Here is a 10,030-nt window from a genome sequence, read left to right as displayed (position 1 = left end):
TATGAAGGGGAAGGGAGTTACAGACAGGAGGGATGTCATAAGCACAGGTCAATGGCAAAAGACGCAAGATTAAGGCACAGTAAGTGTATTGGTGTTGGAGGAGAAAAGCATGAGGAGTTTGTAATGGGAGTTGAGCAAGAATAGTTAGGAGGGAAATGAGGTCTTTAAAGCCAATGGCTAGTTGCAGAGATGGAGGGGTGACCACAGTACAGTGCTCTGCACACATTAAACGCTCAATAAATATGATTAATTGACGGATTGATTGAATCAGTGGCGAGATGTGCAAAATGACTTTTCATAAGAATGGTCTGGGCGACAGAGTGATGCATGGACAAGATAGGGGAAAGGCCAGCGAGGAGGCTGATTCAGTACTTAAGATGGGGTAAGTCCCTGCATCAGCATGGTAGCAATTTGGATGAAGAGGAAGGGGAAGATTCTAGAGATGTTGTGAAGGTAGAACTGATAGAATTTGGTAACTGATTTGCTTGTTGCTAGAAGGTTACATAGCAACTCTGTTGTATTATAATCTCCCAAGTAATAATAATAATGATGATGGTATTTGTTAAGCACTTACTATGTGCAATGCACTGTTCTAAGCACTGGGGAAGATGCAAGGTGATCAGGTTGTCCCACGTGGGGCGCACAGTATTAATCCCCATTTTACAGATGAGGTAACTGAGGCACAGAGAATCAATCAATCAATCAATCGTATTTATTGAGCACTTACTTTGTGCAGAGCACTGTACTAAGCACTTGGGAAGTACTAGTTGGCAACATATAGAGACAGTCCCTACCCAATAGTGGGCTCACAGTCTAGAAGGGGGAGACAGAGAACAAAACCATGCATATTAACAAAATAACATAAATAGAATAGATATGTACAAGTAAAATAAATAAATAAATAGAATAATAAATATGTACAATCATATATACATATATACAGGTGCTGCGGGGAAGGGAAGGAGGCAAGATGGGGGGATGGAGAGGAGGAGGAGGGGGAGAGGAAGGAGGGGGCTCAGTCTTGGAAGGCCTTCTCTGGGAAGAGAAGTTAAGTGCCTTGCCCAAAGTCACGCAGCTGACAAGTGGCGGAGTCAGAATTAGAACCCATGACCTCTGACTCCCAAGCCCGGGCTCTTTTCATTGAGCCACGCTGCTTCTCATAATAATAATAATAATAATAATAATAATAATAATAATGGTATTTGTTAAGCGCTTACTATGTGCAAAGCACTGGGGGATACAAGGTGATCAGGTTGTCCCACGTGGGGCTCACAGTCTTAATCCCCATTTTACAGATGAGGTAACTGAGGCACAGAGAAGTTAAGTGACTTGCCCAAAGTCACACAGCCAACAGTTGGCAGAGCCAGGATTTGAACCATGACCTCTGACTCCAAAGCCTGTGCTCTTTCCACTGAGCCATGCTGCTTCTCATAAGTATTTAGTATAGTGTTCTGCCCACAGTAAACTCAATAAAAACCACTGATTGTTATGCAGATTGAAAGAGGCTCACAGACTAAGTGGGAGGGAGACTAGGGATTGAATGCCCATTTTACAGTTGAGGAAACAGGCACAGAGAAGTGAAGTGACTTCCACAAGGTCACACAGCAAGCAAGTGGTAGAACCGGGTTAGAACCCAGGTCGTCTGAATCTCTGGTCCGTGTTATTTCCACTAGACCATGCTGCCACCCCAGATTATCTCCAGATAGAGATGACATACTCTGAAGAGTGCTGTATTCTTAGCAAAAACAAGAATATCATTTTTGGTGTCATCAGCAGCAGCAGCAGCAGCATTTTTTACACACTGACTAAACGCAGATCTTTGTACTTGGAGCACTATACTGAGTGCCTCCTGTGTTCAGTGGACTGTCCTAAGCCCCCACTGAGGGCAAGGAGTTCAAGTCACGATCACAAGAACGTCAGCTATAGGAGCCAGGACAAGACACAAGGTGCAGAAAAATAATAATAAGTATAACATATTTAAATAAAATAAATGTAAATACCAATATATTATTCCACTTCATTTGTCCCCATTTATCTCTGAATAACCTCCATTGGCTGTCAGAGGAGGTTTTGGAAGTCCTGCCTAGATGTAAGAGCACTTTAAGCATCTCCGGAGCTGAAGCCACTATTCATACGCCCACAAGAAACTTATAGTGTAGAGAAGGTTAATCAGGTCAGACACAGCCTCTGGCCCACAGTCTAAGCGGGAGGGAGATCAGGTATTTCATCAGGTATTTCAAACTGAGGCACAGAGAAGTTAAATGACTTGTCCAAGGTCACGAAGTAGACAAGTAGCAAAGTCAGGATTAGAACCCAAGTCCTCTGACTCTCAAGCCAGTGGTCTTTCCATTAGACCATGCTGCTTCACTCGATGGGGCCAAAATAGCATTTGGGGTGAGCAAGAGCAGCTGGCAATTGTGCAGTGTAATCAGGCACTTCTAGTTCCTGGTTATTCCTAATTAATTACCTGGGAAAATTACTTGGGAAAGCTCCAGAACCCCAAGGTTTCCAATGTGCACTACTGGTTACCTTAGAAATTATCTCTGGATGTTTCAGTGTAACAGAAATTCACAATCATTGACTATCCGGGTAAAGATGCATTTCTTAAATTTCAATTTTCTGTTAAGCGTGTGTTCTCCTCTCAGGACCACACCTGGAGAGTTTCCAGTACTCTATCGGTCTCGGCTATGGGAGGGAGAGCCAAGCAGAGGCATATCCATTCCATTCCTAGCTTGGGCAGTGATTTGCGAGGGGAAGGCAATCTGCTACAAGTCAAAACTCACTCGTGCTGGGCAGCAGGAGTCGAGGGTGGAGACTCCGATTTACTGCGCGCAATAAGGCAGTGGTAAGCCACTTCTGGATTTTTACCAAGAAAACTCTAATGGTTCCGCTACCAGAACGATTGCAGATGGAGGCGGGGCATTCCGGGAGAGATGTGCTCATGGAGTCGCTATGGGTCAAAGACGACTCCAGAGCATAAGACAAGATGAATGTGTTAGGTTCTGTGCCGAGCTTTGCCACTTGACTCTGGTGTGGCTTTGGGCAAATCTCTTAAGATCTCTCTGCCTCAGTTTCTTCACCTATAAATTGGAGGTTCAATATCTATGCTCCCTCCTCTTTAGACTGTGAGCCCCACGTGGGGCTGGAATTTTGTCCAAACTGATTAACAGGTATTGACCCCAGCGCCTAATCGAGTGCTTGGCACATAGTAGGCACTTGATGATTAACATATTGTTAGCAATGCATTAAAAAGCTTCTCAGAGCTATCATCTGTTATATTCTTGTGTACTGCAAAAAGTAAAAGAACTGTTTCAACGTATAATGATCATGCAACTTTCTGCATTGCACTCCAAACTCTTAACATACGGGATGGAACATCACTCAAGGTAAGCATGATGAATTTCTCCAGTCTCTTGGAATTATTCTAGATTTGAGGCCAATTTGCTTCGGTAGGTTTTGCAATATTTTCCATGTGTCTGTTGCACGTACCAAAACTTTCCTCACTCCCAAGCAAATCACAAATCAGTACAGTGGAAGCTTGAATTCGAATCTCATTTTTCAGGTAGCTTCTTGTTTTTTCCATCCCATTTACTTATAATCTTAGCACCTTACATCAGTGAGTTTGTAGAAATCTTTCCAAACAACAACGATCAGTAAACATTAGTTAATATAGTTAATGGTCAACCTCTGTAGAATCTCTGTTTCCCATTATTTATGGCTCAGTTAAAAGGGTTCTTGTTGTTTATTTAAGGCATTTTGAAGGAAGGATTTAGAGGAAGACTTACCTTTACAAATCCTGGTTTTCCTGCTTTGGATCAAAACACTGGATTTCAGTGAATTAATTAGTTTTGCTATTACATAATTGGAAGGTCGCATCGTGATCCTTTCCTGAAGGTTGCATCATGATCGTTTCCTGAAGGTTGCTTACTTCTTGTCACAATCAGAGCCAGATTATATTCATAGTAGCTGTTTTGGTTCTAAATGAGCCACTTTCATCGGAGAAAAGGCATCCTTCCCTCTTTATCTGAATTAATGCCTCTGGATTCAGGGATTCCACACATCAGCCAATTTAGGTTAGAGTTTATCTTCTGATAACAGCCCCTGCTCTCAGACAACATTAAAAGGAACATCCTGTTGTTCAGATGTTATTTAGTAACAGGAAAAAAAACCCCTTCCTGCAGTTAAAGTTTTTTCAGTTCTTGGAAAATGGGGTTATTTTGAGGTAAAAAAGGGTGTCCAAATATTTATTTAGTAGTTGAGCCAATAATTTCAAAACAGCAAATTTCAGAATTTTTTCCAATTGAAACACTTGCTTTCTACCTACAAAATTAAACCCTAAAATCACAGTTTTCATTTTGGCAAATATAAGATACTGAGACAAATAGAAAACATCTTCATCTATGCTGTAGATTTGAAAGAGCACTTCATGTTCTGAGAAGGCCAGAAGAAAATTTGACTTGCACAATTTTATTTACATTCATACTTAAACTAGATAAAGAGTGCTTCAAATCAATTCTTCCCAATCCACCCTTAACCCTTTGCCTTTCTCTAGTAAAATATAGGATAGTTATCTGTTCTTCTAACAGATCTTTCCTGAAGATCCAGTAAAATCAGCGGCCAATGGAATTAGATTTCTGGAGAGCAACATTCTTCAGTTTCTTATTTGGATTGATTAAAATTTCAAGTGGGCTCCGAAGGCAGAGCCAAGCTGATTAAGGTCCAGGTTGGGAAGGAGGGTATTTTGCAAACTCCCATTTTAGGCAAATAAAATTACTGCACTGTGAGCCAAAGAGCTTCACTTCTGCCTCGGGACTCACTGCGCTTCGTTCTATAAACAGGACTACTGAACAAAGCCAGCCTTCCTCAGCATTTCTTCCCTCTGTGGTTTAAGAAGCTGAGATATGTGTTTCCCAGAAAACACAGATTATATCCTAGGCAACTCATTTCAAACCTGGGTCTGAAAATCACAAAAGAATGCGAGAGTAAGCTGACTAAGAAAATCAAATCATAGTGATTGACTCAAAAAAAAAAAAAAAAGAAATATAGACAGTTTTAAAGTGCAAAAACCTCAGAACTAGTTTCTTTGTCCAAACTAAATTCACATCTCCAAAATGCATGTATTCCTCACAGCATTTAAGCTACATACCCACCTGGGAGTACTGAAGATGATCAAGTCTGAAATCCTGTGATATTTCTGTAGCATGATGAAGGGGAATAAAAAGTCTGTGCAGGTATCTAGGGTGTATAGTCCCACTCCTCATAAATCTATACAGGTTTGGCATTAGAATGAGGAGCCTTAACATTTTTTACGCCTTTAACTCTGACCATACCATCTTTAAATGTTGAAACAAATGTCATTCATTCTCATATTGGCAGGATCTCTATATTTTGCAGGCTTCAAAATAATAATAATGATAGCATTTATTAAGCACTTACTATGTGCCAAGCACTGTTCTAAGCACTGGGGAGGTTACAAGGTGATGAGGTTGTCCCACGTGAGGCTCACAGTACTAATCCCCATTTTACAGATGAGGTAACTGAGGCCCAGAGAAGTTAAGTGGCTTGCCCAAAGTCACACAGCTGGCAGTTGGCAGAGTCGGAAGGTTATTTAGGGAGAGCCTATCTGCTAACTCTGAAGAATTCACTCCTCTCCTGGAGCCATCTAGAGCTGTCTGCAGTGAAGATCATCATGCTAAAACAGGAGCAGTTATAGGTTTTTTCAACATACCAAGTATCAGGCACATTTCCTGTCTGCACTGAACTGAGAATCTAAAAGGATCTTATAAACTATCTAAAGAAAGGAGATTTCTTGTGAAGAAAATATGTCCTTCCAGCTGTGCTCCACTGTGTCTTTAAATTGTTTCTCCTGCCCTCTGGGTTTACATTATCCCTCTTCCATTTCACCGTGCAGCAACTGACTGAATATCCTGCTGTCATAATAATCAACCAATCAATCAATCAACTGTATTTATTGAGCACTTTCTGTATGCAGGTCGCTGAACTAAATGCTTGGCACAGAACTATATGACAATATGACAGAGCTGGTAGACATGTTCCCTGCCCGCAATGAGTTTACAGTCTAGAGGGGGAGAAAGACATTAATATAAATAAATTACAGGTATGTACATAAGTGCTGTGGGGCTGAGGGAGGGGTGAATAAAGGGAGCAAATCAGGGAGATGCAGAAGGGAGTGGAAGAACTACTACAACTACTACTACTAATAATACTACAATACTACAATATATGGTAGTTCTTTGTTAAACACTTACTATGTGCCAGGCACTGAACTAAGTGCTGGGGTGGAATCAAACAGTTGGGGTTGGACACAGTCCTTGTCCCACATGGGGCTCACAGTCTCAATCCCCATTTTACAGATAAGGCAACTGAGACACAGAGGAAGTAATTTGCCCAGGGTCACACAGTAGACAAGTGGAGGAGCCGGCATTAGAACTCATATCTTTCTGACTCCCAGGAGAGTGCTCTTTCTATTATGACATGCTGCCTCTATGAATAATGATACTAATTATACTGGTGTTTGTTAACTGCTATGTGCCAAGCACTGGGTTAAGAGCTGGGTGAACGTAAGATAATTAGATCATTCATTCATTCATTCAATCGTATTTATTGAGCTCTTACTGTGTGCAGAGCACTGTACTAAGCACTTGGAAAGTAAAATTCGGCAACAGATAGAGACAATCCCAACCCAACAACGGACTCAGATACAGTCCCTGTTCATTCATTCATTCTTTCATTCATTCATTCGTATTTATTGAGCACTTACTGTGCGCAGAGCACTGTACTAAGCACTTGGGAAGTACAAGTTGGCAACATATAGAGACGGTCCCTACCCAACAGCGGGCTCACAGTCTAGAAGGGGGAGACAGACAACAAAACAACACATATTAACAAAATAAAATAAATAGAATAGTAAATATGTACAAGTAAAATAAATAGATTAATAAATCTGTACAAACATATACAGGTGCTGTGGGGAGATCATACCATCCCTTCCCTTGCCTCTGTTTCCCCTACCAATGACAAAGGGGCTTCCGCTCCACAGAGAGAACCCCAAAAAGGAGAACCCCCTGTCTCACCGCTCCCAAGTTTCCCACCCCTCCTCTGGCAGGGGGCTGGGGTTGTTCCTGAAGGGGTCCACAATCAAGTCTCCAGTTTAATCCCCATTTTACAGGTGAGGAAACTGAGGCACAGAGAAGTTAAATGACATGCCCAGGGTCACATAACAGGCAAGAGGTAGAGCCGGGATGAGAACCCAGATCTCCTGACTCCCAGCCCTGGGTTCGTTTCACTCTATTCTCTTTATAATTCCTGAGGAGCGGAGCCAAGTCACTGTGAGGTTCAAAGATGATCTGGCTGGTTCTTGCATTAGGAAATCTCATCCTGTCACTTGATTTAAGTCCAGTTTGTAGGTGACACTGTCAAAAAGGCTTCAGAAATTAGATTGCGTCTTCTGAGTCAAATCCAGAACCCATAACTATGGAGAAGGCAGATGATGCAACCCGGTAGTTATCTGTTGGGAGAGCCTTGCAGCAGGGACACAAGCAACAGCGAGAGGGATGGCTCTCCTGGAGCAAAGACTTCCCGAAGTTTGGGCTACCAAGAGGAAGGTTTGAAACCCACTATCCTTAACAGGTCAACGATATGGAAGGATGTGTCATCAGTCTTTTCAGCCGTGCTCTCGTGCACAAATAGTATCTCACTTTCAGTAGTGTCATTAAAAAAACAAATAAGGACACATTTCTAAAAGAAGCAGTGTGGCCTAATAGAAAGACCATAGGCCTGGCAGTCAGAAGGATCTGGGTTCTAATTGTGGCTTTGCCACCTCTCTGATGTGTGACAGTTTACAAGTCACTTCACTTCCCTGTGACTCAGTTACCTCATTTGTAAAATGGGAATTAAGACTGTGAAAACCCCATGTGGGACATGGACTGTGTCTAACCAGATTAGTTTGTATCTACCCAGCAGTTAGTACAGTGCCTGGCACATAGTAAGCACTTAAAACACCATTAACAAAAAAATGCCCAGATGTTGGGATTAAATACATGGCAGCCATGCACTGGTTTCTTCTACCATTCCACAAATATGGGAACAAACTCATGAACCCCGGGATGATAATGTCCCTTTAGGATGATTGGCTACACCCACTTATAATGAAAAGCAAAAACATCAAGTATTTCATTTTATTTTAGCCAAGGACCATTCTCTTTTATAAATGTGTATCACCAATACCTTTATGCTTCAGGCAACTGCCTCTCTTTCCCCACACTCAGAACGATCCTAATGGAAACTTTCTGTGCTTCTTAATGTACTCAATGGCAAAGCAAATAATTGAACTCATTGACAAGGTCAGCAGGTTTTGGGAAGAATAGATTTAGAGAGGCAGCTGTCCCTGATTTAATGTGGATAAATATTGAGCTAGAGGTGCAGAGAAAGACTCGGGTGAAAACTTGGACTGGTTTTCTTGGAAAATGAAAGGAGTTTCGCTTAATTTATCAATTAATGTTTTGGGGAAAAATTAAGGCAATGACGAATGCACTCTTATCTGTGAATATTCAAGGCCAAAGAGATGTTAGTGTCTACCTTGACCTGGTGCTGAGTTTTAACCCTGGAAAACATTAGCTTAGATGTTGAAGTTCTTCGCATGGCACCATGGTATGCTCGGATTCCCTCATTAGATGAAGTCGTTCAAGGATTTGAGCTACCGCTCCCTATGAAGTACCATTAACACCCCAATTATGTCACCTACTTTTGTCTTCTTGATCAGAACCAGAACACCACAACTAAAAATAATAAGGTAGTTCAACTTTAAAGACTGGTGCTTAACAAAATTCAAGATAAATGCAGGAGGGATTGGGGTTATTGTGACTGAATGACTTGTGGAATCATCATTAACACAATGAAGAAAAGGTAAAGATGATGGTAGAGTTAAAACACAGAAATCAAAATTATTAATAAAATAATGGCATTTATTAAGCACTTACTATGTGCAAAGCACTGTTCTAAGCGCTGGGGAGGTTACAAAGTGAATAAGCCCCACCTCTCCATTCCAATACTCTCCATCCTGCTTTAGATCCCCCATTCTTTTATTCTTTCTTTTTTCTTTCTCCCTTTGGCCATCGTCTTTGCCTGTCCAGGCTTATTTTCTTCAACCCCTCCTGCATTTTCTCCATACTGCAGCCACCTCTGTGCTTAATTTCCTTGGTCCTCAACTGTCCCCTTCCTTCCTGTCCTCGGCCTAAGAATTGAGCAAACAGAGCAAGGAAGTCAAATTCTCAAAACTATCTCCTAACCTCCCACAAAATGTATGTTTCCAGTAGCGCTGGATTTTTCTTTTTTTCTTTAATGGAAACTCCTGGAGGGAAAGAATCGAATCTTGTTTTTCGACAGAAGTCAAATAAATCCTGGCACAACTGAGTACTCTCTGGTTCTGAGCTAGTTCTGGGAAGATGATCTGGCCTTCATAATGGATGAAGCCTGGATCTAGGAGTAAGAAGGTTATGGGTTCTAATCCCAGATCTGCCAGATGTCTGCTGCGTGACCTTGGGCAAGTCACTTCACTTCTCTGGACCTCAGTTACCTCATCTGGAAAATGAGGATTGAGACTGTGAGCCTCACGTGGGACAGGGACTGTGTCCAATCTGATTTGCTTGTATTCAGAGAAGCAGCATGGCTCAGTGGAAAGAGCACGGGCTTTGGAGTCAGAGGTTATGGGTTCAAATCCCTGCTCCACCAATTGTCAGCTGTGTGACTTTGGGCAAGTCACTTAACTTCTCTGTGCCTCAGTTACCTCATCTATAAAATGGTGATTAAGACTGTGAGCCCCCCATGGGACAACCTGATCACCTTGTAACCTCCCCAGCACTTAGAACAGTTCTTTGCACACAGTAAGCACTTAATAAATACCATTATTATTAATATTATTATCCACCCAAGTTCTTAGTACGATGCTTGGAACATAGTAAGTGCTTAACAAGTACCACAATTATTATTATTATTGTTATTGTTCTGGAAC

At 41.7% G+C, this 10,030-nt stretch overlaps 1 non-coding gene across 1 annotated transcript; it reads left to right on the top strand.

The window, feature by feature from the left end:
* The first annotated feature begins 2,635 nt into the window (after positions 1-2,635).
* On the top strand, positions 2,636-2,773 carry LOC119932734. The gene has a single exon (XR_005452473.1). It is a non-coding gene; the product is annotated as a small nucleolar RNA SNORA7 (small nucleolar RNA).
* Positions 2,774-10,030: the final 7,257 nt, after the last annotated feature.

This window comes from Tachyglossus aculeatus, chromosome 9 (genome assembly GCF_015852505.1).
Source record: "Tachyglossus aculeatus isolate mTacAcu1 chromosome 9, mTacAcu1.pri, whole genome shotgun sequence".
Classification (NCBI taxonomy): domain Eukaryota; kingdom Metazoa; phylum Chordata; class Mammalia; order Monotremata; family Tachyglossidae; genus Tachyglossus; species Tachyglossus aculeatus.
Note: the sequence above shows the minus strand (reverse complement) of the source record. Positions and strands in the feature narration are given on the sequence as shown.